At 39.4% G+C, this 27,932-nt stretch overlaps 1 protein-coding gene and 1 pseudogene across 2 annotated transcripts in view; one reads left to right on the top strand and one right to left on the bottom strand.

The window, feature by feature from the left end:
- Positions 1 to 27,932, bottom strand: part of PEAK1 (pseudopodium enriched atypical kinase 1) — a 188,419-nt gene that overhangs the window by 92,582 nt on the left and 67,905 nt on the right. The gene's annotated exons all lie outside the window — the stretch shown is intronic.
- Positions 2,614 to 27,932, top strand: part of LOC119038653 (elongation factor 1-alpha 1-like) — a 47,025-nt pseudogene continuing 21,706 nt past the window's right edge.

The following is a 27,932-nucleotide window of genomic DNA, read 5'->3' on the forward strand; positions in this document are numbered from 1 at the left end:
GTGTTGGGCAAAGGATAAGAATGTAGAATGGGGACATGGGATTAAGTAAATTACAGATAATAGGACAAATCTAGCCTGTAGCCTGTTTTTCTATGTCCTTAAACTAAGGGTGCTTTTAAAAATTTTATGTGGTTGAAAACAAACAATAGAATACTTTTTGACAAGTGAAAATTACATGAAATTCAAATTTCAGTAACCATAAATAAAGCTATATTGGAACACAGCCAGGTTCATTTCTTAACATATTATTTATGACAACTTTTGTGCTACAATGAAGAGTTGAGTAGCTATGAACAACTGTAGGTGGCTCTCTCATCACTATGCAGTGCTTTTTAGTGTTCTAAAAATTGCAAAATTCCCACTGCTACATGTATCACCAGTGTGAAAACAGTTTCAATGATACAAATCGTAAAATTGTATTATATATATGCATTAATAGATGAACATTTGTATTTAATTTTGGTGATAAGAAACACTTAATTTTTTGAGCCCTTAATAAGCAAAATGTTATCCCTCCACCCCCCAATTCCATCTTCTTCTCAGCAGAACTGTCACAAAAATTATACTCAATTATTATATTTTAAATAGTCAAAAATTCATGGAAACTTGTTTTTTCTCTTATTACACAAGTATGTACCCAGTATCTTGGATTTTTCCTTTTGATTTACAAAACCTAAAATATTTACTAACTGGTTCTTTACAGAGAAAGTTGGCTTACCCCTGACATAGATCAGAATAGAGAGAACAGACTAGAGTCCAAAAATAGACCCATGCAAAGATAGGCAATGATTTTGACAAAGATGAAAAGAATATTCTTTTCAACAAATATGCTAAAATAAAGACATCCACAGGCAATAAAAGAAATCTCAATCTCTGCCTCAGGCCACATAAACTAAGATTTAACTCAAAACAGATTAAAGATCTAAGTATATAATTTAAAAGAAAATGTAAGAGAAAATCTTTGCAATCTTCAGTTAGGTACAATTTTTAAATACAACACCAAAAGACTGATCCATGAAAGAAAGAAAAATAGATAATTAGAACTTCATCAAAATAAAATATTTGCTCTGATAACGATACTGAGAAGTAGCTTCTCATTTGTTTGCTCTGATAAACAAATGGGAAGACTGTCAGGATGGGTGGTGTAGTACAAAATGGTGGCTGAACTACAACCTGGAAAAGACAGTAACATCAAACCAGGGAGCCAAAATGATGGGCTTTGCCAAAACAGGTATCCACATAGCAACCTGAGCCAGAGGAGAACCGCCAATGATATATTGCCGCTTTGTTCAAAGGGGACCAATCCCCAGCTCCCACAAAGAGAGCCAATAAAAATAAAACCCTGCCACATTCCCTACTTGGGTGGTGGCTTCTTTGGCCCCACTTTGCAGTCCAGAGAACCTCGCCCAGGTGTGCAAACCCCAATAAAGCTCTACACTGCCTAACTTTGTGGCTGATTGGCATTTCTTCCTCAGCGGAGCCTAAGAAAACCTTTTATTTGGTGCCAAAACCCAGGAGGAATTGTTGTCTGCTGAAGACCACTCCTCTCCCTACTCCCTGAGGAGGCCTCCTGGCCACCCCACCAGTCTGGCCAAAGAACCAGGGTAAGTGCCGTTGCCCTTAAGTTTCTGGTCCCCAAACACTGATTCCAGGCCCCCTTCTGCTGGAAGAGACTGCTCTCACACCAAAACTGTAGCACTGAGTAGGAGTGACCCTTCCGGGAGAGGCTGCCCTCCCTCCACTGAGAGGTTCTGGGCACTGGAGGAGATGTCCCTGGACCCAGACCCCCATTTTTACCAGACCGATCAGCAGATTGGGTTGAGGGACGCTGATTCCCATTTGCTGATCCTCGTGGGACCAGGAATTGCAGGAGCAGGAGTCCCAGCTAGATCCTAAGTCACTTCTAGGGTGCCTTCTGAAAAATTTGCCAGCAACTGACCCTGGCCTCAAGCGAAAATGGCTGCTTTTTCTATCCACTACGGCCTGGCTGTTATATCAGCTTGATAATCGTGAAACCTGGCCTCCAGAAGGCACTTTCGATTTTGTTACCCTTACTGACCTAGATAGTTTTTGTAGACGGACTGGCAAATGGTCTGAGGTCCCCTACATTCAGAGCTCTTGGGCCTTGTGCTCCCGCCCGGATCTGTGCGCCCAGTGCTCCACAGCCCAAGTTCTCCTGGCCCGAGGGAACCCTGAACCCATCTGGCCTCCTAAGCCTACTGCCCCAGAACCTCCCTCCTCCTTTTCTGATTCCCCTGAAGATCTTGCTTCTCCTCCGTCTCCCCCTCTTTATCAGCTCCCGCCAACGGCTACTCCAGCCCCGGCCCTCCCCTCTCAGCCAGATTCTCCCCCTCCCTCTGAAGACCTTTCTTCCTGGTTAGCTCACATACTCGCTCCTGCCTGAATCTAGAGCCCCTAGACTCCCGTATCTGCCCCCTCCGGGAAGTGGCGAGAGCAGGTCCATGTCCCTTTTGCACTAACTGACCTCTCTTCAATTGAAAAACGCCTAGGCTCTTTCTCCACTAACCCCACCAATTTTATCAGGGAATTCCAGTACCCAGTCCAGGCTTACGACCTCACATGCATGACCTGCACATCATTTTAACTTCCACCATGACCCCAGACAAGTGTGACCTCGTCCGAACTGCAGCTAGGGCTCATGGAGACCAAACCCACACCACCAATCCCCTCATGCCAGTAGGGGCTGAAGCTGTGCCAGAGGCGGAACCAGACTGGGACAACCAGGTAGGACAGGCGGGTCGGAGGTGCGGAGACCAAATGGTCGAGTGACTGATAGCAGGTATGCACCAATCTGCCCAGAAAGCAGTCAATTACGATAAGCTCAGAGAGGTCACCCAAGGCCCCAGAGAAAATCTGGCGCTATTTCTCAACAGACTAACCAGGGCAATGGTGCTCCATACCTGCCTTGACCCAGCTTCTAACGCTGGGGCCACTGTCTTAGCTACTCACTTTATCTCCCGGTCGTCCCCAGATATTAGAAGGAAACTGAAAAAGGCCGAGGATGGCCCCCAAACCCCCATCCAAGATCTGGTAAATATGGCTTTTAAGGTTTTCAATAACCGAGAAGCAGAGGCTGAGGCTGCTTGCCAGGCTCACCTACAGCAAAAGCTAGCCCTGCAAACCCAAGCCATGCTAGCAACCCTGCGGCTGGCTGTAAACACCGGCACGGGGGCGAAGCCTAAGTCCGGGCCAAAGAACACCCCAACTAGGGCCTGTTTCAAGTGAGGCAAAGAAGGGCACTGGGCCTGCCAGTGTCCTCAACCTCAGCCACCAACGAAGCCTTGCCCAGATTGCCGACAGCCTGGCCACTCGAGGGATGCCTGTCCCCTTAGAGGCTGGTCCCCGGTGCCTCCACTCGGTGGACCAGCCGATCAAGGTGTGGGCTCTTCCCTGGCTGCACCGGAACTTCTCAGACTCCTAGATGACTGAAGCGGCCTGGACTCAAAGACCCCCATCACCCTTGCTGAGCCCAGGATAACGCTGCAGGTAGCTGGTAAGTCCATCTCTTTCCTAGTGGACATGGGGGCTACCTATTCTGTTTTACCATCTTTTTCGGGACCTCTTACTCCTTCCCAGATCTCGGTCATGGGGGTTGACAGGGCTCCGTCTCGTCCACGGCGAACCCCCCTGCTTAGCTGTAGTCTGGACAGCATACCCTCCTGCCCTATTCTGCTTCTAGGACGGGATGTTCTCCAATTATTAGGCGCCACTCTTCAGATCGTGCAAAACCCGACCCCTCCTCCAGCTCCGCCCATTTCCCCTTCCCCTGTCAACCCACAAGAATGGGACACCTCTACCCCAACTGTGACTTCTCATCATCCCCCAGTCATCCACCTAAAACGGCCTGACATTTTCCCATCCTGACCCCGATTTCCTATCTCCCATGATTTGGACTGCCCTCCTCTATCCAGTCGGACAATGGCCCAGGCTTCATCTCCCAAATTGTCCAGCAGGTCTCCACCTCCCTTGGCATCACCTGGAAGCTGCACATTTCTTATCATCCCCAGTGTCTGGTAAAGTAGAACGGGCTAATGGCATCCTAAAGACCCACCTAACCAAACTTACCACAGAAACCAGAAATTCCTGACCCCCCTCTGCACCGTCTGGCCCTCACTCGAATACAAGCAGCCCCATGGGAACCAACAGGACTTAGCCCTTTCGAACTACTATACGGCCACCCCTTCCTTATTAACCATAACCTGCCAGTATATACTCCCTCTCTGGCCTCCTATCTGCCCTGTCTCTCTCTCCTCCGGCATCTTCTCCATGAACATGCTGACAGAGTTCTTCCTCCGGTGGTGGTGGTGGTGGTGGGGGGGTGTCCGGAAACAGGCCCAGCCACTCTCCTACAGCCTGGAGACCAGGTATTACTCAAGGAGCTCTGACCTGGACCACTGCAGCCCAAGTGGACGGGACTCCATACTGTTATTCTAACCACCCCCACAGCAGTGAAACTAGTGAGTTAGCCAGTGTAGGTCCACCTCTCCCGCCTTAGGCCAGCCCCTGCCTCAAGAAAGTGGTCAGCGCAGCTCATAGGAGATACCCGAGTCCGCTTTACTTGAACACCAGGTTCTCCTGATGAATTCCCTACAAATCTTCCTTCTCCTCCTTCTTGCTTACCCATGCCTGTCAAAAACCCCTCCTAAATTACAAAGCAAATACATTCGAAGGTTCTTTGTATGTGAAATATATGACAAGGATGGACGGGTAATTTTTCACCCTGTCACTTCTGCGAACTGCCCCCCCCTCCGGTTGCTCTACATCCATCCTTCTCTCTGCTCCCAAAAGTAGCTTTAGAGGGCTAGACAGTTGGACTACCCTGTATGGATGGCATGCTCTCTGCTTCCTCTATGATCAGATGGATGGTAATTGCAAACTCTGGCCAGACATATATGGAGGCTGCCCCTACTACTATCGCAAATACCATGAATGGAGTAGTCTCCAGCCGTGGTGCTTTACCATTTATGACCCATGGGACTCCAAACGGGAGCAGGGAGTGAAGGGAAAACTATACAAAAGCCTCTCACATTCGCATCCCCAGAGTTCCATTGGACCATGGAATAAAACCCTATTGACTAATACCATATTAACATATGAACAATCCTCGCAAATACTGATCTGACAAGGAAAACAGGAGAGTGCCCCTTTCTCTTGGCTAAGCCTCATATGCCAAGGAATTCAACTCTTCAATATCACTGAGATAGGAAACGTTACCGACTGTTTCCTCTGTGCTTTTCTTGACCGCTCCCCCATTATGGCAGTCCCCATACCCACTACTCTCAAGGTCACGAAGTCCCCAACACCCTTTTTCCTAAAAGATGTACCTCTCTTTCAAAACATAATGAACAGTTCCAAAGTATGTTATACTACTGCGGGTACTTCCTCCTGCAACCAGACCATGCAGATATCGGAAATCACCACCAGTCCCCCAGGTACATTTTTCTGGTGCAATAGAATGCTGCTGTGGACCATTAACTCCTCCTCAGCCTTCCCCTGCTTCCTGACCATGCTGACCCCACAGCTTATGCATTATGGAGAAAGAGAGCTCAGGGACAAACTAACCAGGCATAAAGAAAAACGAGCCATCTTCCTGTCCATACTAGTAGGTCTAACCTTCACCACAACCCTGGCAGCAGCTGGGATAGGCAGCACTGGGCTAACACACAGTCTCCAAGCCACTCGCCAGTTATGGGCTGAGTTGGAGCAGGCCCTTGATGCCTCTGCCACCGCTCTAACATCTTTGCAGAGACAGAGATAACCTTGGTAGCCCAAGTTGCCCTCCAGAACCACAGAGCTCTAGACCTACTAACAGCAGAGAAAGGGGGAACATGTCTCTTCCTGCAGGAACAGTGCTGCCTCTATGTGAATGAGAGCAGCATAGTAGAAGAGAATGTTAATACCCTACAGAACCTCAGGGACAAATTACACCGAGACCCCACCACTCTCGAAACAATAACCCCGTGGTGGCGTTCCCTACTTTATATCACCCTGGCCCCAGTTCTCGGGCCAGTCATAATAGTCTGCATACTATAAATGCTTGGCCCCTGTTTCCTGAGATTCCTCCAGGAAAGAATTCACGAAGTCTCCCGGGTTACCTTTAACTTGCTTCAGGCCCAAACCTACTTGCCCCTCCCTGATGAACCAGAAACAGCTGACCTCTAGCCCCTCCCCTCTATGCCCCCTTGACAGCAGGAAATAGCCAGATCGAACATGGCGCCCCTTATCCTATCAAAGAGGTCGGAATGTTAAGATGGGCAGGGTAGGACAAAATGGTGACTGAACTACAACCTGGAAAAGACAATAACATCAAACCAGGGAGCCAAAATGATGGGTTTTGCCAAAACAGGTATCCGCATAGCAACCTGAGCCAGAGGAGAACCACCAATGATATATTGCCGCTTTGTTCAAAGGGGACCAATCCCCAGCTCCCACGAAGAGAGCCAACAAATATAAAACCCTGCCACATTCCCTGCTTGGGTGGTGGCTTCTTTGGCCCCACTTTGCAGTCCAGAGAACCTTGCCCGGGTGCGCAAACCCCAATAAAGTTCTATACTGCCTAACTTTGTGGCTGATTGGCATTTCTTCCTGGGCGAAGCCTAAGAAAACCTTTCAAAAACAAGCCGCAGATGAGAATATTTTTGCAAAGTATATATCTGGCTTTGTATACAGAATATATAAAAGACTTTGAACATTCAACAAAAATAAAATAACACTAATTAAAAATACACAACTTAAGCATATACTTCATCAAAAGTATGTATGGATTTCATATAAACGTGAAAGATGCTAAATATCATTAGTCATACAGGAATGGTAGCTCACTGTAGTTTCAATGAGCTACCATTATACATATATTACAATGGTTAAAATAAAATTAAAACAAAAACTGGTGTTAGGGAGAATGTGGAGCAATTGAAACTCTCATATTGCTAATAGGAGTGAAAATAGCTCAGCCACTTTGAAATAATTTGGAATAATGGTGTGTTCCCAGTCCTCTATAAGACCAACGCATCCAGTGTAATATGAAGAATTTCATAATTCAAAATTTTAATCTGTAAAATAAATATCTACAATTATACAAGTATGAATCCTTTACAAAAATAAAGAGATAGCACCTATGAACAGATATTTAAAGGCTGATGCTTGAAGTTATTTAGAATTTTGTTTTTCCAGGAACATACATATGAAGGATCCCAAGGAATATTATTCCAAATCTTTTATTACAATTAGAATCTTGATCACAATGAGGTAATTTTCATATCAGAAACAAAAACATAAAATACAAAAAAAAAGTTTGGCAGTTTCCTACAAAGTTTAACAACATACAATGGAGCCAGCGCTCACGCCCCTAGGTGTTCACCCCGAGACAAAGGAAAAGTGATGTTTATTTTACACTGAAGCCTGTGCATAAAGGCTTACAGGCAAACACTGGCAACAGTCCAAATACTGTGCAATAGTGGTTACATGACTGCATGCGTTGGTCAAAACTCAGAACTGTACACTAAATAAAAGGTATTTTCTGTATAGAAATCAAATCTCAATAAATCTGACTCAAAAGATAACAGACGGCTCTGGCTGCTGTGTGAAAAGTAACTTGGAAAGAACAGGCTGGGTGGTGGGGAGGGATGGGAGGAGGGCTGGAGGCTCCAAAGAGCTATTGTGGGCAAAATAAGATATGACAAGAATCTGGAGCAGGATGTGGCACCAGAGAAGGAGAGAAAGGTACACACAGGAATAAGTGAATTCTGGAGCAACATTTTAGGTTTATGAATTTGAATGATTTGTGTGGCCACTTACTGAGATAAATAATGTTGGAGGAGGTACAACTTTTGGAGGGAAGATTATGAGTCTATATTTTTGTGAGCCTGCATGTATGTAATAGAGCAAAGAACTAAACTGAGAATTCTGGAGCACAGAAAATAATTCTGCTGTTCTTATCTGGAAATTATTAGTATAGAAATATCTAGGCCAAAAAGGAAATAGAATGAGCTGGGGCAGTGGCCTTGGTGGGTGAACCAGAAAAAAGAGAATAATCTCCATAGAAAATACAAAAGTTACAGCAGTAAGTGTGATATTACAGAAGCCAGATGAGATTTCATTAGAGGCTGAAGATAACTATACAAATTCTGCTGGAAGGTAACAGGGCATGAATACTAAATGTGCCTATAGGACTTCGATGTGAGCCTACTGGTGATCTTAGTAGTGGTGGGGATAGAAAGCAGAGTGGGGTGAGTTGAAGACTGAGGAGGTAAGAGAGTAACTGTAGATACCTTTTTTTATAAGTTTAGGGTGAAAAGTGGAAGAAAGACCTGGGAGTATGAGGTGTCTAATTTCTTATTTTATGATAGCAGAAACAATATGATGTTGAATGCCAGTATTAACTGGAGGAGAGGCTGATAAGATAGGAAAAAAGGTAGATAATCACAAAACTTAAAATGCTAAAACTGAGTAGGCCCTTAGGTCAATCTCTGTTTCACAGATGAGGGAAAACTGAAGCTCAGAAAGACCACACAGCAGATGAAAGACTATAGCTATGTACAATATATTTTGTTTTAAATATTTTTTCTTTTTTATATGTTATTTTTTTCTTTTGTTATATATGCTCACCATGAAAAATAAGAACGGTATAAAGAAAATATATATCATGTGTAATCCTATTATTCAGAAGTAACTTCTATTAATATTGGGGTAGTTCCTGTCAGTCACCAATTTTTTTTTTTTTTTTTTTTTTAGTGTTTGCCATGATGAAGTAACCACTTGAGCTAAAGCTGACCCTTCAAAACCTTTTTTTAGAACAATATTGCAAAATTGCCTGTCTACTCAGCACTATATGGCACTGAAAACAAAAGAATAAAAAAATCTTGGCCTAATATCTTGTTAACCTAGTTAAGGCCACTGCTCTTTATAAAGTAGTAAATAGTAAAAATAACTTCTCACTTTGAGTGCAAGTAAATTAATTCAGTCAAGAAATAGCTGTTGAGCTGATTAGCAGCTATAACATTATCCACAAGATGGTCAAGTGAGACTCACCAAGAACACAGCTTATTGTCAGTGGTAAGTACAACAGAAATTCATCAATAAAAATGAAACCTTGGATTCACCTTTTTTTTTTTAACCAGTTCAGTGCACATCTGTATTCATGCTCCTGTAAAACTAAGGAATGAACCAAGCAAACACCCTTAGCAAGCACCAGATGGAGCTGCTTTCTAAGCCACTGAAGTCTTAACCAGGGTGGTTTCATTTTTCAACACTAATTGTGTTTGGAGAAAAAGATGTGTACTTTAAAACAGCGTCAAAACAATTTTAACTTATAATAGATCTTACGAAGAGAAGCTGTACTGGATGTAGTTCTGTCCAAACAGCCATCCTTGGCCTTTACTGCCTTTGTAAAATGACTTCAATGGCAATAACTAGCAACTTTGCCTGCTTAACACTGACACCCCCGAAACAGGAAACTCTAGTCATCAAAATTATGCTTGAGGAAAAAAAGTCTCCCCAGGGCACTTATGCAAAGGAAATATGACCATCTACCCTGGTGTGTTTTACTTATTTGCCAAAACAGGTCTGATATGAAGCACCCAAATGGAAAGTTTGAAAAGAAAAGCTCAAAGTCAATCCTAGGATGAAATGGCTGATGGTAGGGCTTAAGGGCTGAAGCTGCCCTAGAAGCTAGACAGGATTCCATGATCTAAAATCCAATTTCATATTTGACAGTTTGAAGACCAAAAGCCCTTCACGCTATAGATGAACCTATTCAAGAGTAGCCTATTTTACTTCAAGTCATGACAGCTTTTTTGAGAACCTATTACCGGGTTTTACTTGCTCTACTGCTATACAATGATAGTAATTAATTTGCTTCTAGCCCAACAATTTAAAGCATATTTGACACAAACAATTAAACCCACACTGGATTTCAATCTTGGAATAAATAGGCTGGCAGAAAGAGCTGGAGTTCCTTAAGCTGAATTCAGTTTCTGAGTCAATAAAGAGAGGGAGAATGTGTTAGGTGGTATATTAAACACCATATACAGATACTTCCTAAAGGCACCCAAGAAGAATTTGTCAATAATAAAGGAGGATGGGGAATGGACTGCAAAGCTCCTCCTTCAATCCTGTCACTCTTAGAGGCCACTGTTTCTCTTCCTAACATCTGTCACACTGCCAGAGTCAGAGTCAAGAGTCCTTTCTGTTGTACATGGCTTTTAAGGACACTTTCGTAAGGACCTATCACCCATATGTCATCCTTACACAGTCCATCTACAGGATGCTAGGCTAAAATTCATAAGTCAAAGTTCTCATTAAACTTTTATAGTGTTACATGTGGGTCACATATAAAAAAAGGAAAGGAAAATGTGACAAGTATCCTCATGTCACTGTTCCCAACCTTTCCTTCTTCCACAGTGACAAATGCTGACCCAGTACCTCAACCAATTACCAAAACCTTCAGCACATGACTAAATCGGCGGAGAGAGGATGTGAAAGCAATGCTGCAGGAAAAGGTTTTATAGAAGATAAAACACAGTGCTAATTTGGTGCATAAGTGACAATTCCATGAGTAAAAAAAAAAAAAACTTTGTAATTTGAGATCTGAGCACCCCCCCACCCCAAAATCACAGTTCTAAATGTTCAGTGAACCCACCTCAGACCCCCCACTTAAGAAGGTACATATCAGAGAGGAAGTTAAAACATATTAACAGCCCACGACTTCATAGATTTTTGCAATTTATTCTGCTCATAAACTGTTTCTTCTCCCTGTAATGTACAAGTATTTCCTCTAATACTGTTCCACTTGGCAAAACTCTATTCTCTGAGAACCAGTTCGAATTGTATCTCTGATGAATCTTGACTCCCTAAATATCTTTATTATAATACTATGTTGTGTTGTAATTATATTAAGTCCCTAGAAGGAAGGGCTGTCTTTCCATTTCTATATATCTTGGATTGCTTGGAATATACAAGGTACTATATGAATGCTTGCTAAATACTAATTAGCTGTCTGGGCTGCCCCAAAGTTGTGTTTTTGCGTGTCAGAGTAGTGAAGGAGTGAGTATTTTGAGGCAAGTTAAACACGACCTTTTATCCAGCCAAGCTCCAGTCAGGAACCACCCTTATTTAGAGGCACCTGGAAAATTGCTGGTTGAGTGTGAATGGTCAGATGCTACTAGAAGTTGCCTTGCTGTGTCCTTCCTTTTACTGCCCCAAACCACTGAGCTGTCAAATGAACAAAGCCAGACTGTAGGCTAATTGAGATGTGAAAAGATAGAAACACTTAGATTTAAAACAAAGTAATAAGAAAGGAGTAATGAGGGTAGTATAAGATTCAAAGGTAAGAAAAAGAAGATAAAGAAGCATGAAAAGTTGTTAGAAAGAGAAATAAGACAACAGTAAATTATTATGAGAGTAATCACACTTGAATGCTTATAGCAATATAATCAGAGAAGCAATGTCATTGTTATCACTCTTCATTTCTAGAGGTTTCATTATCTTCCATGACTTGTACATTTTTAGTAGGTAACATTTTTCTAATCACACTAAAGCTAGTTACAGAAAAAAGTAAACAATACATTCTATACAACATTTATAATTTATACTTAAATTATTGTTGTTCAATTACAGTTGTCCCCATTTTTTCACCATTACTCTCCCCTGCCCTACCCAACCCTACATTCCACTTTCAATCCCCTCTGCCCCCCCACCCTGTCTTCATTCATGGGTCCTTTATACATGTTCCTTGACTTTACCCTCCCCCTTTTTCCACCTTTAGCTCCCCTTCACCCCTCCCCTCTGGTCACTGTCACATTTTTAAACGGGAAAGCATACTTCTAAATTAGTGAAAGTCTGAATTATATAAAACTTCAAAGAAATACAGGTTTATTGCTTTCAGAGAGGTAACTATAACTAGTATAACAGTCTTTCCTGGTAGAGGTATTTGAAGGACCTGTTCTGATACATAAGAATTATTTTTTATAATAGTTTTAAATAAATGGCGTAAGAATTTTTTAAAATTCTTTTTTAAAAAATGGCACCATTTTTTAAATGGCGTAAGAATACATTAAAAAGGTATCTTTCAAACAGGGATCCAGGATGTATTTCCAAGGGTCCGTGAGTTCTCCAAAAAAGCTTCAACACTGAACTGAGCAAGGTTTACAACTAAAAAAATTAATATAAACATATGATGGACCACTGCGACAGTCACTTATTAACTAAGCAGAGCAACAGGATTTACAACATGGCTACAAATGTATAGATGCATTTGTTTTTCTAATCTGAGCCAGGATCACTTTAAGTGTAAGAAATAATGAGGAAAAGCTGGTGTGGCTCAATGGATTGAGTGCTAGCCTGTGAACCAAAAGGTCACTGGTTCGATTCCCAGTCAGGGCACATGCCTGGATTGCAGGTGAGGTCACCAGTTGTGGGTATATTTATCAATGTACCTCTTGTACATTGATGTTTCTCTCCTTCTCTTTCTCCCTTCAATCCCCTCTCTAAAAATAAATAAGTACAATATTAGAAAAAAATTTTTTAAAAAAGAAATGAGGAAAAGAGACTCACTTAAATATGTAAATTATACAGTCTCACTAGTTAAAAAGCAAAATAACACCCTAGTGTCCTCACTCTACATTGTATGAATCTTGGGTTTTCAACACCCTGAAAAGAAATGTGGCAGAAGAAGAAAGCCAATGGTAATGAAAGCTACCAAAAAACCTGTGCTGCAACAAGTCTGCTCCATCTACCTATCTACCACTCTACTCGTATTGCAAACAATAATTCAGTGTCAGCAAAAGATCATCTATCACAAAAAAAATAATGTTAATTTGCACTTCATTAGTTTTATAGGTTTTTCTGTGCCTAACTTTTAAATTTGCTTTGGTTTAAAGTTAAATGAGAAATATAAACATATGAATTCATACCTAATTTTATGTTTGTTCATATTTAAGTATAATAAATTTAAGCAAATATTTAACTAAATTATACTAGTTTTATATTACTGAAAAACTGAAGTTTTTAATCAATTAAAAGAGTATATAGCTCTGGTTGATATGGCTCAGTGGATTGAGCACAGGCCTGAGAACCAAAGAGTTGCTGGTTTGATTCCCAGTCAGGGCACATGCCTGGATTGTGGGCCAGGTCCTCAGCAGGCGGTGCGTGAGAGGCAGCCACACACTGATGTTTCTCTCCCTCCCTTTCTCCCTCCCCTCCCCTCTCTCTAAAAATAAATAAAATAAAAAGAGTATATAAATTACTAAAGTTTGAAAAGTAGTGCTTAAAAGCAATATTCTCTTATGTCAGGTTAGGATTCCTCTTGTGATATTATTTACATTACTAATATGCTAAACATCAATTAAATGAGTATAATAATCATCTACACCACAGAGCTATTATTAAAATGAATTAAGATAAAATATATAAGGATTACATTGAATCTATAGAAGGTGTTGGGTAGTAAGAACATATTAGCAATATTAATTCTTCTAACCCATGAACACAGGGCATCTTTCCAATTGTTTGTATCTTCTCCAATTCTTTCATCAAAGTCTTATAGTTTTCAATGTGCAAATCTTTCACTTCCTTGGTTACACTAATTCTTAAGTATTTTATTATTTTTGGTTCTACTGTGAAGGGATTATTTCATTGTGAGGTATCTTGTTATTTGTGTATAGAAATGAAACGATTTCTGTATATTGATTTTATATCCTGCAACTTTAATGAATTCAAATTAGTTGCAACAGTTTTCTTGGTTGAGTCTTTAGGATCTTCTATATATGAGATCCTATTATCTACGGATAATGAGAATTTTACTTCTTCCTTTCTGATTCAATGTAATCCCTATTAAACTTCCATTTCCACAAAAATAGAACAAGTACAAAATTTGTATGGGGCAACAGAAGACCCCAAAAAGCCAAAGTAATCTTGAGGTGGGGGAAGGGACAATCTGATGGTATCATACTCCCTGCTCTCAAACTGTATTACAAAATTATAGTAATTAAGACAGTATGATAACTAGTATAAAAAATAGACATAGCATAGTGGTTATAGTCAACAATATTGTGTTATACTCCTCAAAGTTGATAAGATCTTAAATGTTCTACCATAAAAAAAGAATGATAATTACACGATGTGATAGAGCCTTTAGCTACCCCTAAGGTTATAATCATTTTGCAATATAATAATAATGTATCATATCAACATGTTGTAAACCTTAAACTTTACAATGTTATATGTCAGTTATATCTCAAAAATAAAAAATATAAAGTACTTAAACAGAGGCTGATTCATAATAAGCACTTGATAAATTTCAGTTCTTTCCTCTTTTATTAAATCTCTGTATCTAATGGAGGACATATATCCACACCCCATTGCGACATACCAGGTGGGCAGTTAGTTGGAAAGCTATTTCTATGGAAACTGTTAGCTTATGTGGGTAGGCTTCAAATATCATTGACAGTTTAATTAAAATTTTCAGCTAGCTCATAAACCTATCTACCACTTTACTGTTTCTACAGGAAAAATGTACTCCCAAATTTTGAACAACTGACTTGTGAAGAGACTTTAACATTTCATTTTGGACTTGTGTTTTACATTAGTTTCAAGAGATGCTGTCAGAATGTATTAAGGAAGGAATTGCTGAGAAATAAGTTAAGGTGTGCATGAAAGGCAGACATAAAAAAATACATTGCCAGGAGGCAGGGTTGGAGGCAAAGTGGTGGGTTCAACTCTCATAGTACTAGACCAGGTAAAGTCCCAAACTAACACAGAGGCAGTAGGAATTAATGGGCAGGAGCTGATTTGAGGGCAAATAGACAACATTTATGACCAGTGGGATATTGCAGAAGAGGATCAGGGAGTAAATATGATCCTGGGGTCTCCCTGGATGAAGAATCAGGATGATTTTCCCAGAGGCATAGTGAGAAATGTGGACAATTAAGGTAGCAACAATTGCACTACTATAACTGTAGAGGATAAAGAGAAAAATGATACGTGAATGAAACTAGCAGTCTAAAATCAAGTATGTGATTAAAAGTTCTTCCGAGTAAAAATATTTTAATTGCTATTTTCTTTTATAAATTTGACTCTAAATCCTGAGTACAAATGGTTTGGTGAGAGTAATAGAAGAGAGACAGGATGGGGAAAGGAAAGAAGAAGGTAAAGTGACAATTCTCTAGCTATCTTTGTTTTACTACATATAAAGGCAGAAAAAGAAAACTTGGGCTGAGTCAGTATAGTGATGGGGCCATATGGAGTTTGAAAGATGGGAACTCTAGCAAGAAGTTTCACATATGTTGGGAACTGAATGACATATGTTGGGAACCGCCCTGCCTGGTTTCAGAAGCTGTAACCCCACCAGGCTAAGGCTGAGTGAGTGATCTTCAGACCATAAGCCACTAAGGAGACAAAGCTTCTCTCCCTGGCAGGAGTGCCGCTTCTGCTCCTTTATCCATAACTTGCCCCCAATGCTTGATCAGTTAGCCAATGACAGATAAGATTCCCCAAGGGGGGAATGGCCTAAGACAGGCATGGTCACGATTGGGCCATCAGGGAAGGACTTGGGGGACTAGAGAAAAAGGGGGTGAAGGACCCTCACCCCTCAGCTTTGACATAGCCTGAGTCCTCATTCTGTCTATAAGAAGTCTCGTAATCTCTTGGCTGCCTTACTTCACCTGCCTGACTTAAGCCTGAAACAATGACAGAGGGCAGTGCAGCCCTGGGCTGGAAAGGGCAGGTTCCCCAAGGTGAAATCCTGTGAAGCCTGCTTTGCTAAGACTGCTCTCAATTAAATATAAGGGTCCTTGTAGACCTTTAGCTAACAGACCCTGACTCAGAATAAGCCCTAGTAGTTCTTTGTATGTTATCTATTGTGTCATCCTTACTGCCTGACAATGATTAATGAGCTTTACCTGTATTCCTGTGCAAAATGAACCCAACAAAAGCCCATTGAGGAAAAGGCTCTTGGCCCTTCTTCTCTGAGAGATTGGCCACCTTTCCTCTCCAAGCAGATCATGTCTTGGGAGACTTATTCTCATCTGTGGTGGCCAGAGGGGCCCAGTGGGCAGAGCTCCCCCACAAGCATATGCCAAGGGGTTTCCACAAGGCTGTTCTCCAGAAAACAGCAGAAACTTAGACGCTGGGGAGTCTGGTGGATAATATACATAAGGAGACCAAGTCTGAGAGAGGAAAAACTAAATTACCCTCAATAAAAGTACTTTGGGTCTTCATTGTCCTTAACAGCGAAGATACCTGCTTGTAGTCTGTATCGCTGGGTCAACAGAGATCCAATGTTTCTCTGAATGGAAAGTGACAGGAAGAATGCCAGGCATTCTTGAAGATATGCTAGGTCCCTGGTCTTATGGTTTCCAGAGAAATGGGTAGTGTTTCCATTCCCATTACAACCCAGCAATTAATAGAACCCTTGGGGACACAAATGAACAACATTCAAGGCCATTATTAATTAGATATGTTAGTTTATACAAGTTATTCAAACTCTCTAAGCCTCACTGTCCTTACCATTTTTTAAATGAAAAATAACAATTCTTTTTTGTTGAAGATTATACTCATTTATTTTTAGAGAAAGGGGAAGAGTAGGAGAAAGAGAGGGAGAAAAACATTAATGTGTGATTGCCTTTCTCGCACTCTCACTACTGGGGACCTGGCCCACAACCCAGGCATGTTCCCTGGGAATCAAACTAGCAACTCTTTGGTTTGCAGGCCCACACTCAATCCACTGAGCCACAACAGCCAGAGCTTATTTCTTTATATTAATAAAAGTCAGAAAATAAAGACATGCAAATAAACAAAATCCCAACCTTCCAGGTCTTTTTTTTGTTTACACCTATTGCTATACAGGTGTATTTAATACAATGAACATGCTGTTTAGTAATATGAATACCTTTAAAGTGTTTTCCAAAATTGACTATCAATTCAAAAGATTATGTTCATGTAAATTTGAGTTACAAATGCCAATTTAATCACTCGAACTTAACAGGAGAAATAAAGTTGCAGTCAGAGTTCTTAATAACCTCAAACAATTAACAATGTTTCTCATAATAAAGAAATAACTCTTCCATATGGAAATAGTTATCTGGCAAGATTGCCTATTCAGGGCACAGCTGAAAATTAGTCAAAGTAGAAGAGAGCCTTAGCACCTCATTTATAGACTCTACTCTTGTTTACACACTTTTAATTTGTCGACACAAATCAGTTTCATTGGTACTGTTTATACAAAAATAAAGGTCAATGCTCTACTTATAATTTGATGAAATATAACTGTCTCTCTCATGCTGCCCTTTATTTGTACATCTCCTATCCACTTTATTATGACCCATTGAGATAACAATGTTAACTTATTTTGAGTGGTTGACATGCCTCACTGCTTTTTCAAAAAGGTGCCCAACTGGCCCTTCTACTATTATCCTTTTAAAGACTCTCTTGCTAATGCTCTCTTCCATGATCTTGTCTATTCCCAAATACTTAACAGTGGGATAACTCCCCAGAGCCTACACCTTTTATTCTGTCCTCTTAATCTCCAGACATCAGCTTCCAACTGCTAACTAGACCTTTCCAAACAGAATTATCTTTCTTCCAAAATGTGCTCTGCCTTTTTCTGCGCACCATAACAATTATGGTAACACAAATTGGTAGGCAGTCAGACTGGGCCAACTGTGAGCCCTCCTGGTTTTTCTTATTATGCTATCTTCAATCAATTATCAGATTCTGTCTCTCCCTAATCTGTCATCTCCCTTTGACAACTCTGGCCATAACCTGAGTTCTGGATTTCATCACTGGTTGTCTGAAGTACTGGTATAGTATCCTGTTGTCTCCTAAGTCCTCTAAAATACAGATCTTTTCTACTTTACTGCTTCATAAAACCATTAGTGGTTCCCAATTGCTTATATAAATATGAATATAATGCTCTTTTTTAATCTGACATTGTCTTAAAATGTCTCCTCCACCCGTATATAACAGTTGTTCAAAATTCTATGGAACTTTCGATTCTTCGATCAAATGCCAACTTCCCTTGAAGGTGCATATCCTCCTTTTAGAATTAACTGTTTCCTCCTTAAAATTCCCATTACATGGTATTTATGGCTATCTGTATACAACTTTCGCTCTCACTCATTAGTCTTAGCTCCTTGAAAGCAAGAGACATTTCTTACTCAGTTTTGGCACTGTATATTTCTTGAGCAGATGAATAAATGATACATTCTTTATTATCTGGGTTTACAGACCAAAATAACTGAAAAGAAGTGTCAAATGACTACCAGACAGCAAAAGGAAAGAATGAAAAATACAAAAACCAAACTTAAGAACTCAAAAAGCATTTTTGTGTGGGGAAATAGGCCTGTATCTCTTAAGGTCTTCACTGTATTTTCCAGAATAGCACTATGATTGACATTGATATTAATTATAGAAAGATTTCAAAAAAGATTATGTTCATTTAACCTATATTTAAGAAAGAAAGAAAACAATAGAAGTGTTAAAGGTATTTTGGAAAGATTTCCATACAAATGACTTTATTGTTTAAAAGTTTATTTACTTAATTATAAAATAAATACCCATTATAGCAAACTTGAATAAACAAAGATAGGAGAGAAAAAAAGCACTCCAAATCTTAGTCTATATTTTTAAAAAATGTCACATAGCACCAAATGATTATTCTAACTGAAAACATTTTTGTGTTTAAAGAACTCAAGCTCACTTAGTTATCTAGAAAAATTTGGCCAAATAGAAGGCATTCTAGTTCTGGGATGTAGAGATCTAAGATTTTACTATATCACTACACAGTTATTCATCCAACTCTCCTGTTTTCAAGTGTGACTGGATAATGATGGGGTGGGAAGATGAGGAAATGGGGAACAAAAAAACAGAAGATAAAAATGGAGAGTGAAGGGTCACTGTTTTGATTCCCAGTCAGGACACATGCCTGGGTTGTGTGTGGGCCAGGTCCCCAGTAGGGGGCGCATGAGAGGCAACCTCACATTGATGTTTCCCTTTCTTCCTCCTTTCCCCTCTCTCTAAAAATAAATAAAATCTTTTAAAAAATGGAGAGTGAGGAAAAAGAGAACACAAAGGGTGGAAGGACAATCACAAGTGCAAGGAAGAACAACAACAACAACAAACAAGAGAGCAAAAGCCCAATATATGAGCAAATACCTTCAGAAAAAAGGACAACTTCTCTCATTTCCCATCATGCCACCCATCGTTCTAGTTGACTCAGGCTGATGTGCACACCCTGAGATGAATGCTGAACATATGGCTTATACAACACAACCCAGTTAAGAGGATTTTAATTGGTGTGCACCATTCCACGCAATTTTAATATTTTAAAAATGAATAGTCTTGCCCTGGCTGGTGTAGCTCAGTGGATTGAGCACGGGCCTGCGAACCAAAGGGTCGAGGTTCGATTCCCAGTCAGGGCACATGCCTGGGTTGCAGGCCAGTTCCCAGCAGGGGACACATGAGAGGCAACCATACACTGATATTTCTCTCCCTCTCTCCTTCCCTGCCCCTCTAAAGATAAATAAATAAAATCTTTAAAAAAAAATGAATAGTCTTGGTAAGTACCAGAGGCTGACATGTGCTAATTAACCATTCAATAAATGAGCACATGAAAATGAACGCAACTATGAGACCTGCTGACGATACTCCATCTTGAGGACTCCTCCCCTTAAATGAGTACCCACAAAAGATGTAAATTTACTGTGCAATACTCACAAGTGTCTCCCACAATTATTTGCAGCAGCAATACCATCATTCTTGCATTTCCCTCTAGATATTTTATGCTAAGCAGCCTGTGAACCCTGATTTTCTTTTATAATCTAACCTTTGTAAGCATAAGCCAGCTAAATGTCATGTTTACATTTTTCTATTAAATAATTTTAAAAACTCATTGAAGTCATTTGTTACATGGAAAAACAGGTGAAGGACAGATCCAGTGAAGCTATTGATCAAAGTCCCTCCCCAATTTTGTCTGTCAGGCAGTGAAAGCCTTACATTGCTAGCTCAAAAAATAAAACAGTGCCAATGAAATTCTGCATGTCGGGCTGTCATGCTCTGATTTTCTTTAAATATTGCTGGCATTGGAGAGAAAGGTATAATCTATTGGTAGGACTCAAAAATACTATCAGGTACACTTTTTGAAAGAGAAGAAAATCCCAGAAGCCATTTGCTTTATTAGCTCCCCATACTCACTACGCTTCATATTTTTTTGGATCACCACAATTCCAAATATATTCTAATTTCCCAAGTCTCTCTAGATTTACTGAGAAAGACTGGTTTCTGATTTGTTAATGGCACTGAAAACTGAGTGGCTGATTTAGGAAGGGAAGCAAAATGGACTTTGGAGAAGAAACAAGTATTGTGAGATATGTGTGTTATCTGGTAAGCAGTAGGCACTGACAAATGTTAGTTTATTCCCCAAAATAGTAACAAATGATAGGGAAAACTTTTGTTTGCTCATTCAAAAATCAACCTGAAAGGAAACCTAACTGTGGTCGAAATATAATTATCTTTGAAGAATCTAGAAATTATGGTAGAAAGTATGATTTTGGAGTATACCTTTAAAATTAAAGACAATACGCTTCACCTTCCAGAGTAAGCCCAGAAGACAGAATATCAAGAAACCTGTGCTTATTTATGATGTACAACATTAATTACTGCTTAAAATCATAATATTACCCAAAATAATTCTTAGGGGAGGGTAAACCAGTAATAGAAACAACAGATTATGTACTTAGAGACTAAAATAGCTTCCCAAATGGCAAAGACCATTTAAATTTGATTACTTTTCCTTGGTGCGCACACACACACACACACACACACACACACACACACACACACACCCAAAACCAGGTGGAATTAATTAAGTAGAATTTAATTAATTTGGACATAATTAAAAGTAAAAAAAATGAACATTTTCATCAAGAGGTTTCCGTGCAATGACTCAAAAATATTTTGAAAATATCTATTATTTTGGTTTAATAATTTTGGCTAGATTACTATCATTCATCAATTTTTTGCTTCTACTTTATTTCCCCTTAAATAAAGAATATTTTGGTACAGAATTTGCCATACAAACAGGCTCTTCTGGAAAGAAAGCAATGACTTATACCAACCTAGGTAGACTAAGATGACTTTTGGACTACTCTGAAAAATAATCTCTTGTTAAACTATGAAAAGCTAAATTGGTCAATACCCCACAAATACAGGCAAAAAGACAGAACACAAAATGCTTTTTTAACATAGAGTATGAATAGCTTAATATTAAACTACATGAAAAGGGGCACAGCACCCACTTTTATTTTACAGGTAGCTCTAACTTCCACAGCTAAATTAATATAATGTAAAATAATCTGAGTTTTTTAAAAAGGCAGGTCAACTCTTCAGTGTTTGGATATAAAAATTTTTAATGATTTTGTTTTTCCAAAGGGTATTGTTTGATTGACTGACTAGGCAGACAGGAGTCCTCTTTTCAACAACAGGTACCCATAACAAGGAGCCTAGGATAGTGCCAAGGGTGCTAGAGAAGGGCGTACAGGAATAACACAGGATTTCTAACAATGAACAGTTTTACATTGCCAATTATGTTTTTCGGAACTCTCATGGTGCTCTTCGGCTCCAGGCCCAGTGCAGGCCTCAAAACAGGCTGAGCTGAAAATGGCTCTGTGATATTCTGAAATAGGGACAAGCTTCTGAGTACAGCTGTTCCCCCGAGACTTTAAATAAAGTGAGAAAAACCCAATGTTAAGCAAACTCTACTATGCATCTGCCTGCCAAATGAAATCTTTTTTTATCCTCATAGATCCTATTTACTGGACTACTACTGCTACTATGTACGTCCTATCTCTTACCATTTTAATAGATAAGGAAGTGAGGGATTGAATAGACTAAGTTCCTTGACCAATGCCATACAGCTTTTAAGCAGTAAGCTAAGATACACACCTAGTCCTGACCACTTCAATGTCCCACTCAGTTCTATTAAAACATGCTATTTGTATATTCCACGTGATCTCTTTACTGTGTTAGAAGACTTCTCTAGTTTCTGATCTCAGTTCATCCCACTCCACTCGGTACTTGACCATTCCATTACCTAAAGCTACCAGTAGCTCTGGGCAAACGATACCCCATTTTTAATAATGTTTCCATGGGATTTACCATTGGCCATGCTAGCAGATTCTGAGGGTGAATATTACTAGACATTGTTAACTATAGTGTTCACTCTTCCTTTCATTCTTCTACATTTAATTACTTACATTAATTAGAAGATCTATACATTTTAGGCAATGTAGTGTAGAGGAAAAACACCGTCCTTCCTGCCCAAGGAGAAAAACTAGAAAAATGACTCAAAAGTTAAACTCCTATTTAAAATAACAGAAAACAAAACAGCCAAAAATAATAAGTCATGGAGCAAAATCTAACATGTGACATGTATAAAAATATTTGGTTTTGGTAAGATAGAAACATATAACTGTGAAAACTAACCTTTAAATGTAAAACTGAAGTAACAGCCTTAACAAAACAAGTCATAAGCAATTATTAAATAATACATGTCCTTTACCATCTCCATTACCATTTGTATAGCAGCTATAAAATGTAAGTTCTGTAAAGGGTTCCTTTTGTTAAAATTTATTTTTGAAGAACTATCTTCTCTCCACTGCTTCTATTTTTGAAATAAGGAGAGTTAAGTATCTACACTAACAACTAAATGTACAGTACAGATTCAACTATTTACTCACTAGCATAAGAAAATATACGTGTTGAAAAAAGTTCTATAAAAAGAGAATAAATTGAAAGATCTAAAAATATTCGATTCTAAGATACCCCTTTATCTCTTACTTTTAATGTAAAATTCATTCGTGACACATAAGAGATGAGATGGAAAGTTCAAGATTTTTATGTACCCTCAACCACTGTGTAAATACTAGCAAAAAGAGATAATCAAAGTACCCAGCGAAGTAGCTGCACCCATTTTATCCTCAGCTTATTTCTTTATCCTTCAGGAAAAGATGCCTTAAAAAAATACAATAAACTATCAAGCAAGTCAATGCAAGGGCATGGAATAAAGCCTAATTTGAGTTGAAATCCAACTGATTACCTGTAGATATAAAAGCAATTTACCTGTATTAGCATTAAATGCCTAATACTGACAAAAATGTTATGGAAGTATGATCTAGTAGTAAGTTTTTTTGTACTGAGACTTAAAAGGCCATCCTCAGCCCTAGTACCAGCTCAGTAGTTATATAATTGCCTGGTAAAGTCGCAGGATCCTTTCTGTCTAATGAGATGACAGTGACTAGTCTTCCTTTCTATGAGATGCAAAGATGTCCATATCCTAATTTTCAGAACCTATAAAAATATCACACTATGTAGCAATAGGGACTTTGCAGATATGATTTAATTATGACCTTATTGTGTATTCATTTGATGTAACTTCAGAGTCACTTGTTTATGATTTAAGTGAGGTTTCCTTAATCCATGTTTATGGCAAAGACAAATGAAAATTTTCTTTTAGAAGTTGTTTTGATGTAAGAATGAAGTTGTTTCACGATGTCATCATCTCATCTGTTGTCACTGATGAGCAATCAAGTTGCTCAAGCTACTGAGAGGCCCTGCTGAGAGACTTACTGATAAGACCTTGTGGAAAAGCAATTATGGCAAGGGGACATTTAGACTATGAATACTGAGAGTTTGTAAAACTAGTAAGGAGTTTCAGTCTGGGCAGGGTGACTCTGATGATGGAAAAGAGAGATCTTTGGTGCATTAGCTGCTGCTGCAGTAAAGGTAACACTTTTACAGGCAGTGGCAAAAGCTGTCAGTGTCACCTAACAGCGCTCAGCAAGACACCATCTTGTCTGTCAACACCCTGCACCATCCTTCCCAAACCACAAGGGACTTCTATTTCTGTGTCAGTAGGTGGAAGTCAGTTTGCTGTTGGTTAAACCATCTCTCCCAAGCACCAACTCTTAAAAAGTTTGCCTCAAACTAAATTTGGACTTTATTCCTCTCATTTCCCCTTGCCTAGAACAATAGTGTATAATTTTATCATTGCAGTGGAGTATGGTATTTCTTTACTGGCTTAGTAAGAGACATTATCCTCTACGCTACTTGGCTTGTGAAACTCCTGCAGTGAACTTGTGTCAAATTGTTGGCATAGACAAACTCAGCTTCTAATAAAACTTACCTCCACAACAAAGCAACCTTTGAGAAGAGGAGATTATTTGAGTGAGCCCGATGTAATAACAAGGGTCCCTGAAAGTGAAGGAGTGAGGTAAGAGTCACAGTCTGAGTAATATGACAGAGAAAGACTTGACCAGCTATTGCTGGTTTTGAAGACGGAAATGGGCCATAAGTCAATGAATATGGAGAGCCTCTCGAAGCTGAAAAGGGCAAGCCAAAGAAGAGATTCAGAAGGAAGACAGTCCTGCCAAACACTGATTCTAGCCATAGAGAATTAATTTCAGACTTCTGATCTCCAGAACTATAATAAATTTGTGTCATTTTAAACCACTAAGTCTTTTGTGATTTCTTACAGCAGCAACAGGAAACTAATACACTAGGGTCAATCTCAGCTCTGACATTTACTCTAGCTATGTGCCCTTGAGCCAGTTAATTATGTTTCTCACCTTGTGTTTCCTCATCTGTAAAATGAAGTTTACCAACAGCAACTCCTGGTTATCAATTAAACTGCGTAAGTGCTAAGTGATACTGAGTTAAGTGATTAGAAATCTAGCTATTTGTTTACCAATTCTTTTCTTTAAAAGATTGTATTTATTTTTAGACAGAGGGAAAAGGAGGGAGAAAAAGAGGGAGAGAAACATCAATGTGTTGTTGCCTCTCATGTGCCCCCTACCAGGGACTTGGCTTGTAACCCAGGTATGTGCCCTGACCTGCAATCAAACTGGAGACCCTTTGGTTTGCAGGCAGGCATTCAATCCATCAAGCCACACCAGCCAGGGCTATTTACTAATTCTTATTCGACACTAAGGCAACATAATGCAACTCAGAGTTTCTATTTATATAAGAAATATGAATTAATACTTCTATCACTAAAGTTATTGGTAATATATCAATGTAGAGGTCAATGGTTTGTTCTCATAGACTATAAAGTTGAAGTTCTTTTAGATTCCAAAGTTCCCAAAGGGAAGAAAGAATTTGTCTGAAGCCCAGGTTATACAACCAGTATAAAATCAAGACTCTACATTGTTTATCCTTAGCTTTTTTCTTTATTCTTCAGGAAAATGTTCCTTTTACACTAGAAAACTTTTGATGACCAAACATAATGAAATTTAAGATAAATCACTGTAGTCCCACCACTTTTATTTATTTATTTATTCTTAATCCTCACCAGAAGATGTTTTGATCTTACAGAGAGGGAAGGGGGTGGGGAGAGACAGAGACAGAGAGTGATATGGATGTGATATGGATGTGAGAGAGAAACACTGATCAGTTGCCTACTATACATTCCCTGACTAGAACTCAAACCAGCAAACTTTTGGTGTACAGGACAATGCTCTAACCAAGTGGGTCATCCAGCTAGGGCCCGACTCTTTATATTGTTAATAAAGAAAAATCATAGTAAATAACTTGTTTTGTTACCTATACTCAGTTAATGTCAGAAGCAGATTACTTCCTGGGTTTTCTACCTTTTGTTACAATAGAGATTAGAAAACTATGGCCCATTGGTCAAATCTGGTCTGCCACCTGCTTTTTGAAAATAAAGTGTTACTGAAACACAAGGGCTCCCATCATATATATATTGTCACAGCTGCTTTCTTGCTACAAAGGCAGAGCTAAATAGATGCAACAGAGACTGACCTACAAAGCCTAACGTATCTAGGATCTGGCCCTTATACAGGAAGTTCGGATTCCTGTGCCAATTTCTTCTCAAGGCACAGAAGTTTAATTTATACTAAAAAATGTTTTAAAACAATACGTTTTAAAAAACACCATTCAACAAAGTTTTAAGAACATTAAATGTTGAGGACCACCTTGTGTGGTATTAGAGACTGTAGCCCTGTGCAAGGAAGGCCCTGAAAGAGGCCTGTAAGTCTCTATGAGAACGCCGAGAATGCAGGTGGCAGGCATGACCCGATACTATCACCAAGGGTTCCCTTGGGAAATGAGGCCTGAAGAATACATAGTATCCTTTTAAGCTTGCTTTGCTTTGCTATAGCCCTGTTGATATAAACCAGATGTTCAAGTTTAAAGCATAAGGAGTGAACTCCTTATCTCATGAGATACACCTTAATAACCATCTGGCGTCAGCAGGTCTAACAGACCCTGGCAGATCTCTGTTTCTTCAATTGTCATCTGTAAATAATATCCGTTTTTTATAACTATAGCCTTTGGACACTGATTGATGAGCTACGCATGTATGCTGCATATCCCTGCACATACCGATCCCAATAAAAGCCGTTTTTGAGAAGGGGTCGAGCATTCTCCACTAGAGGGAATCACCATCCCCTTTCCCACTGGAACAGATTATGTCTGGGATGATTTATTTCATCCACAAATGGGATAACTCCATGGGACAGGGTTCCCCTCAGTTACACACATAAAGGAATACTATGGCTTATTGTACCATATACACTAATTTGGATAAAGTTCTGTGCAGTGAAGGCTCCATGGCTCCACTAAGACTCCATGGTGGTGAGTTCACTTTTGGCTAAATGATGTTGATTTAATGACAACAAAACTAATCTCAGCATACAAGTGTCAAGCAAAATAATATTATGACTTATTATTGCTATAATTATTATTGAATAGGTACTGTGAACATATTTGATCATAATTTAGACTAAAAATTGCTATTTATTAAAAAGAATCTAAAACGGTTTCCTTCATAAAACATTTCATGAATATATACTGAATAGCTAATCCAAGTGGGATTATATGAGGTCTGTCCAAAAATAGTCCAGTCATTATTAATATGAGAATGGTTGGCGCAGCATTGATGTAACCTGGCAGTCAAGGAGAGTGGACTGGAATGTGCATGTGGGAACAATGATGACTTCACTGTACTAGTCAGTGGCAGTGGTAGATGTTGAGTGAGCATGGGTACTGTGTGGCCATCACATTCAAAATGATGAGTAGAGCAATGAATCTGCATCAAATTTTGCATTAAGCTTGAACAAACCAGGACAATGTTGTCCCAAAAGTCCTGTGCAAAGATCATACTATACAGACTTAAATGTTATATCTGGCTTTATATGGAAAGTGATGAGAAACATCTTTTTGTAAAATTTAAATTGTTTCATTGTTTATGCTATTAGTTTGTCCCAGGTTTTCCCTCTCTGTGCAGCACTCCCAAACCTTCAGGCAACCCCCACACTGTTCATTGTTCATTTCTATGGGTCATGCATATAAATTCTTTGGCTACCCTATTCCTTATGCTGTACTTTATATTCCCATGAAAATTTTGGTAACTACCAATCCATACTTCTTAATACCTTCATCTTTTTTGGCCATCCCCATGACCCTTCTCCTATCTGGCAACCATCAAAACATTCTCTGTATCTATGATTGTTTCTGTTCTGCTTACTTATTTTATTTTTCTTTTAGATTCAATTATTGACAGATATGTATTTATTGCCATTTTATCATTCATATATTTTATGTTCTTTTTAAAGAAGACCCTTTAGGATTTCATATAATACTGGTTTGGTGGTTATAAACTCCTTTAGCTTTTTCTTGTCTGGGAAGCTCTTTACCTATCTTTCAATCTAAGTGATAGCTCTGCTAGATACAGTAATCTTGGTTGTAGGTCCTTGTTTTTCATCATTTTGAATGTTTCCTGCCAATCAATTCTGATCTGCAAAGTTACTTCTGAGAAATCAGCTGACAGTCTTATGGGATGTAGGAGACCATTCTGCGTGTCATGGGCACAGCCCCCAGTGGCAAGCATTTACTGCAAAGTA

The sequence above is a fragment of the Artibeus jamaicensis genome, unplaced genomic scaffold, assembly GCF_021234435.1.
Source record: "Artibeus jamaicensis isolate MK-2021 breed Jamaican fruit bat unplaced genomic scaffold, CSHL_Jam_final scaffold_286, whole genome shotgun sequence".
NCBI lineage: Eukaryota > Metazoa > Chordata > Mammalia > Chiroptera > Phyllostomidae > Artibeus > Artibeus jamaicensis.